The 7,042-nt window shown below is 49.1% G+C and overlaps 1 pseudogene; it reads right to left on the bottom strand.

Annotated features, from left to right (window-relative positions):
• Window positions 1-4,534: 4,534 nt before the first annotated feature.
• On the bottom strand, window positions 4,535-5,968 carry LOC147957442 (uncharacterized; annotated as a pseudogene).
• Between the last annotated feature and the right edge of the window lie 1,074 nt (window positions 5,969-7,042).

Raw genomic sequence — 7,042 nt, 5'->3', positions numbered from 1 at the left:
ACAACTCTTGGAATTACTGTTTTCCTTGCTGTAAAATTACCTATTTGTTGTTTACTTGTTGCTATCAGTTAATCATACTTTATTCCTCTTTATTGAGCTGCTCCGCCACCTTCCCTGGCGTCTTCGTGGGGCGCTCGACGGTAGGCAGGTCATGGGTGTGACGGACCTGCTGCTGCCGACTGTCTTCCTCAACCACTTCCCTGAGCTGCTCCTGCCGCCGACCCTCCTCAACTTCGCCCTGCTGTTGCTGCTGGTGAGAGAATTTCCTCGATCTGTCGCTTCTTCCTCCTGCCAACTACATATGTGATGATTCTGTAACTACTCTAGTTTGGCTGTAGCTGTAACTACTGTATTTTGGGTGTGATTCGATAAAAGCTATGTGGTTTGGGGTTAAGGAGATCGTGTAGCATTTGAAGCTGTAAAAGCTATGTGGTTTTACTAGTCATCAGTATTATGCTTATCAGCTTTAAAATTCTGAGACATCATGTATTGTTTTCCTTTGCTTATTTATAATTGTGTAGCATTTGAAGCTGTAAAAGCTATGTGGTTTTACTATTCTTTGGTATTATGCTTATATTCAGCTTTAAAATTCCGAGACATCATGTATTGTTTTCCTTTGCTTATTTATAATATATATGATTGTCTTTCTTATTTTCATGTGTTCTGCTTGCTGCTTGATCCATTCGCTCGTACCCTTGCTGGTTTGGCTTGAGTTATGTTTGTCTTTCTTATTTTCATGTGTTCTACTTGCTTCTTGATCCATTCGCTCGTACCCTTGCTGGTTTGGCTTGAGTTATGATTGCACTGTTTTCTTCCATAGGTTGAGACCAACGAGGCATGGCGGATCAGGCCTCTACCCCCCCACCCTGCGGACCACACCATCCTCCCTAAGGAGAAATACCAGGCCAAGTAAGTGCTCTCTTCGTCTCCATGCCCATTTCTAGAAGTTTCTGTATGCTCGTGCTGGGTTTGTGTGAAGCCCTTCTATTTGAGTGAGATCTGAACTGCTATTGTGATAATGCAGAGTTGGTGTCTATTTCTCCATGGATATTTGAGTTTCTTCTTTTTGTTTATTCTGTGTGGTGTTAGTCCGATGGTTTATTGCAAGATGGTTGTATGGATAACACAACTTTGTGTGTTTATGGAATTTCCTAGAGGGTTGATAAAACTGTGAGTCTGTCAGCTTGCTTGGAACCAATTGTTATGTGTTGCTTTGTGTAGTGCTGATTTTGCGCTGATATGAACTTACAACAGTATTTACATTGTAGTGTTTTCTGCATGTTGTCGTATCACTAGTTCCATGCTGCCTACACATTTGAGTCTATTACTTATTTTTGTTTTTATCCTTGATTGGTATTAATTGTTGTATTGTAGACTTAAAATTGTGGTGGTTCCTCTTTTACAGAAGCTCAAGTGTGAAGTGTGAAGCCGTGTAGTGTGAAGCCAAGTGTGGAGGCGTGAAGTCCAACTCAGTAAAGAGTAGCATATTGTAGAATATCTGTGTTGTAAAGATTGTAATAAATTTATTTAGTGGTATATTTGATGAATTTTATGTGTTCTTTGTTTTATTTGAAGTATTGATTATGTATGCGATTTGAAAACTTGTGAAATGGAAACCTGTTCAATGGGTCCACTTATGAAAATAATCTGTCAAATTTGTACATTTCAGATATATGGGACCAATTTGAGAGATGATCATGACAAGTGGGACCCATCTGACTAGTGGGACCAGCTTGAATATATAATGGCTGAAAATAGAAAAGCAATAAATAATAAAAGGCCATGGGCCAACAATAAAAAAGGCTACAACGTTGGGCTTGGCCCATGAAGCGGACCAGAATTAACAAGGAAAAAAAATCCTAAAAGGCTGAATTAATGGGCTCGGCCCATGTAAAACGCCGAATTGGACCGGGCTGAATCTTGTGCCACGTCAGATTGCCACGCTGGATGCCTACGTGGCCTGGGGAGGTTGCTAGTGACCAAAACGCCACAGTAGACGTATTTTGGTCATAAACGTTTGCGAACATTCTAGAAGAAAGGTTGCTATAGTCAGTTTACGACGCCCAGCTTTTGACCTTATGTTTTTGGTCACAAAAAGGTCATAAATGGAAATTTGTGACCTTTCAGTGACCAATAGTGGTGGTCATAAGTTGACATATTTCTTGTAGTGAACATCAAGATCGTCACCACACCGTCGTGCTGACGGAACTCTTCCCCGACATTCTGCTGGATTGGAGTCCGGGGATCGTCATCGAGCTGAATGTGTGCTAGAACTCGGAGGGGCCGTAGTTTCGGTGCTTGATCGGGCGGGCCATGAAGACGTACGACTACATCAACCGCGTTATGCTAACGCTTCCGCTTTCGGTCTACGAGGGTACGTGGACAACACTCTCCCCTCTCGTTGCTATGCATCACCATGATCTTGCGTGTGCGTAGGAATTTTTTTGAAATTACTACGTTCCCCAACAGATCATGTCATCAACATAGAGAAGGAGAAGAGTCCGGCCACGAGGAGACGTGTGGACAAACAGCGTGGGGTCATGGTCACTAGGCAAGAAACCAGCAACAGTAACCACGGAGGCAAAGCGCTCAAACCAGGCACGCGGGGCCTATTTAAGGCCATAGAGGAAGCGGCAAAGCCTACAGACCATATCATCAGGAGCATAGTACCCCGGTGGTGGCTGCATATAAACCTCCTCACACAACTCCCCATTGAGAAAGGCGTTCTGGACATCAAGTTGAGAGATGGACCACTGACGAACAGAAGCCACAGCAAGGAGAGTGCGGACAGTGGTCATGTGGGCCACAGGAGCGAATGTCTCATCATAATCGCGTCCCTGCTCCTGCTGGAAACCACGGGCCACAAGACGAGCTTTGTAACGCTCAAGAGAACCATCGGAGCGAGTCTTAATCTTGTAGACCCACTTGCAGGTGATGGGACGAACACCTGAAGGGAGGGGAACCAGATCCCATGTGCCAGAGCGCTCAAGGGCAGCAAGCTCTTCGGCCATTGCAAGCTGCCGTTCAGGCTGAGTCATGGCAGTCCGCTAGGAAGTGGGCTCAGCAATAGCAGAGAGACCGTACCGATCAGGGGAGTAGCGATCAGGCGGGGGCGAGGCCGAGCACGGAGATTGTGAGTCGAGGGAGACGTGAGGGGAGGTGCACCAGAGGTGGAAGGCTCGTCAGAAGGGACATCCTCAGTATGAGAGCGACGAGTATAGTGGAGAGGAAACGGCGAGAGAGGGTGACGGACTGGAGAGGATGGGGGAGAGGTGGAGGAGGATGATGGAGAAGACGGGGGTCGGTGGTGAATGAGAAGGAACGAGAGGTGCCGGAGGAAGAGATGACACAGGAGGCACATAGCAGGGTGTATCGGGAAGGACAAGGAAAGAAAGGTCGTCCACAGAGAAACTCGAGGAAGAAGAACGTGGGAAGTAAGAACGAGACTCGTCTAAGGTCACATCACGCGAGATGCGCAAGCGATGACCCAAAGGATCCCAACATCGATAGCCCTTGTGCTCATCACTGTAGCCAAGGAAAACACACTCAACCAACTGAGCAGTCAGTTTGGTGCGTTCTCGGGGGGCTAGAAGAACATAGCAGACGCATCCAAACATACGAAGAGCTGAGTAGTCCGAAGAGCGACCAATGAGACACTCCATAGGAATGCCACCATGCAGAGCAGTCGATAGTTGAATGTTAATGAGATAGGTGGATGCGGAAACAGCCTCAGCCCAGAAATGGGGTGGAAGGGAAGCCGCAATCATCAGTGCACGAGCCGTCTCAAGCAAATGACGATGCTTTGGCTCGGCAACGCCATTCTGAGCATGAGCACTAGGACAGGAGAACTGGGCAAGAGTACCCTGTTCCGCGAGAAAGCCACGCAACAGCTGAGAGATATACTCTCCAGCGGAGTCAGCACGAAAAGTACGAATAGGCGTGGCAAACTGGGTGTGAACCATGGCAGCAAAACGTTTGTATTTAGGGAGAACCTCGCTACGAGATTTCATGAAGTAGAGCCAAGTGTAGCGAGAGAAATCATCAATAAACAAAACATAGTAGCGATGACCACCTTTCGAATCAAAGGGATGAAGTAGAGCCAAGTGTAGCGAGAGAAATCATCAATAAACAAAACATAGTAGTGATGACCACCTTTCGAATCAAAGGGAGCAGGATCCCAGACATCAGAATGAATTAAGTCAAAAGGACGCTGAGATACAGACTCACTAGTAGGATAAGGTAACTGAGTCTATTTGCCAAGTCTGCAACCATTACAATGTAAGGAGACATCTCCAGATACAGACCCTAAGAGGCCCTGACGAACTAAGGAAGACAAGCGAGAGCCACAGATGTGACTAAGTCGATGATGCCACAGCTGGAAGGACGCAGACGAAGAAGCAGCAAGAGCATGAGAGCTGGCAGAAGTGGTGGCAGCGGAAGGAACACAAAGCCAGTGAACCTCCCAAAGGCCCTCTGACTCACGGCGCCGGGGGCCAGCACCAACCAAAGCCTTGGTGCAACGATCCTGAATGGATCAAGAGTCGGTATCAAGAATGACACGACAATCAGAATCAGTAAGTTGGGCAGCGGAAAAAAGATTCATGGTAAGGCGAGGAACATGTGAAACACTCGGAACAGAAAAAGAAGGAGTGGAAAGAATACCACGACTAGCAACAGGAAGAGATGTGCCATCGGCAGTAAGAACATTAACAGGCGAATCAAGAGGTCGGAGAGAAGACAGCACAGAAGAATCAGATGACATATGAAAAGAGGCTCCAGAATCCAGAACCCACGAAGATGTACCTGGCTGTGTAGATGCCTGTGATGGTGAGGAGGAGGATGCAGTCACAACAGCAGCAGAGCCAGTCGACGAGGAGCCTGAGGAAGCAAGAAGACGCTTGAGGCGAACAATGTCCTGGTCAGTGAGTGACGGAATTGAGGAAGACACAGGAGGGCCGCTGGAGGAGGAGTGCATCTGGTCTCTCTTCTTCTGGCGACAATCAGACTCTGGGTGACCTGGCCGGGAGGAGTAACCACAGACAGTGTCACGGCGCGACGTGCCCTTCTCAGCATAAGGAGGACGGCTCACCCCACCCCTGGAGGAGTAGGCAGGATCGGCGGAGCAGTGAGGCGAGCAGACGAGGTAGGAGCCCGAGCGGCCAGTACTGACGGAACCAGAAGCAACCCAGCAGAGCGAAGGCGGGTCTCCTCAGCACGAAGCTCAGCAAGTATCTCTGATATAGGAACACGACCACGAGCAAGCAAGTGAGCACGGCGAGGCTCAAACTCAGACCGGAGGCGAGATATAAGAACTCATGAACCCGCTGAAACTCCAGATCAGACCGAGTAGTCTGACAGCAACGACAGGTTCCATAAACAACTGTCCGAAGAGAGTCAAGCTGGCGCCAGATGGCAGAGCACTGTGAATAGAACTCATCAACAGAAGAATCACCTTGCTGGAGTGCGTGCTCCTGACGCACCACAGATAGTTAGAGAGCATCACCAGAGGGCTGATAGCGCTGACAGAGATAAGACCACTTCGCTGCAACTGTGCCAAGTTCCATGAACTCGGAAGCAAACTGAGGGAGGACACTCGCAGTGGGAACAGAAGCAGCTCGAGCATCATCATTGCACCACTGAGTGTAAGCAGACAGATCATCCCGTACACAGAGAGAGCATCGGAATAAGAGGATACCTGCTGATCATAAGCATCAACCGCAGCATCATCCTGAGCCTTGGCAGCATCCCAGTCAGCCTGAGAAGCATTAGCATCAAGGACCGGCGGCACCGGTGGGATTGGGGTCACGGGCGCAATAGGGCATGGCGGACAGGGGACCTCGCCAAAAAGAACACCCCAGAGAAGAAGACCACGCATATGAATGCGCATGAAGCCTACAAACTCGGCATAGTTGGTGCCATCAAAGATCACCGAGCATCGAGGAACAGCCACATAGCCTGAAGATGACATACTGAGATATCCCCCTTTTTATCTCATTTTTTTGGTCAATAGACAGAAGGGACCCGATCTAGATCAGGCCAAGGCGCACTTGAGCCTAAAACGTGAGCAGACGAGCCGCTCGATCCAGAAGCAGAGCGAGCGCGATGCAAGCCAAGAGCAAGCGAGGCAAGAGGGCAGTGGCGGCGACCAGTCGGTCGATCCAGAAGTAGAGATCGAGGCGGAGGGAGGCAGAGCTAGAAGCCGGGCAGAAACAGAGGCCGAGCCGGGCGGAGGGGCCGGGCGGCGACCGGGCAGGAGAGGGTCGAGCAGCAGCCGGGCAAAAGAGAGTCGGGCGACAGCCGGGCAGAAGAGGTCCGGCCGGCGGCGGCCAGGCAAGAGAGGGCCGGGTAGCCAGCGGATCCAGGCGAGGACGAGGGGGATGGCGCTAGACGTCCTGCTGGCGATGAAGCAGGGCAAGGACAAGCGGGATACGTCACGTTGCTAGGAACGGGGACTAGCAGCGACAGCGATGAGGGTGGAGCACGCACGGAGTTGCATCGTGCGGGAGAGAGGTAAACCTAGCATCTGATACCATATTAGATAATGAGCAACTAAGCTTTACTGAGGGCCAATGGCCAACATATACAGATGTGGTAAAGTGCAGAAAAGCCCCTTACACAATGGGGATGTACACAATGAACTATACACATCTAACAGCACACTCTCACAAGCTCTTCAAGTTTTCAACACAAAGACATTGCTACGCTACATCTAGATACATAAAGCCCAAAGTGGTTTATGCAGGCTGGACTCATTTTACTGCTGGAAGCCATGAAATGTGCAACAGTTCGCAAGAAAATGAGAAATGCTAGCTCAAAATTTGCACAACAACGTCACCCATAAAGCCACACTCCTAAACTTTCCCCATGGGTGCTCACTTTGCCACAAAATCCAAGCTGCCTCTTTTCCCTAACCATAGAAGAGTGTTTGTTCATTCTGACACTCAGATGCCATACACCAGGGGTTACGGCTTGCTACGCCGCATTTAGATATATGATGCCCTTGTACTAGCTGGTGTACATCCGCTCTCATTAACATCAGTGT

This window comes from Triticum urartu, chromosome 7A, assembly GCF_056163025.1.
Source record: "Triticum urartu cultivar PI428250 chromosome 7A, HENAU_Tu73, whole genome shotgun sequence".
Taxonomy (NCBI): Eukaryota; Viridiplantae; Streptophyta; class Magnoliopsida; order Poales; family Poaceae; genus Triticum; species Triticum urartu.
The sequence above is the reverse complement of the archived record's forward strand: the minus strand, read 5'-3'. Positions and strand labels throughout refer to the sequence as shown.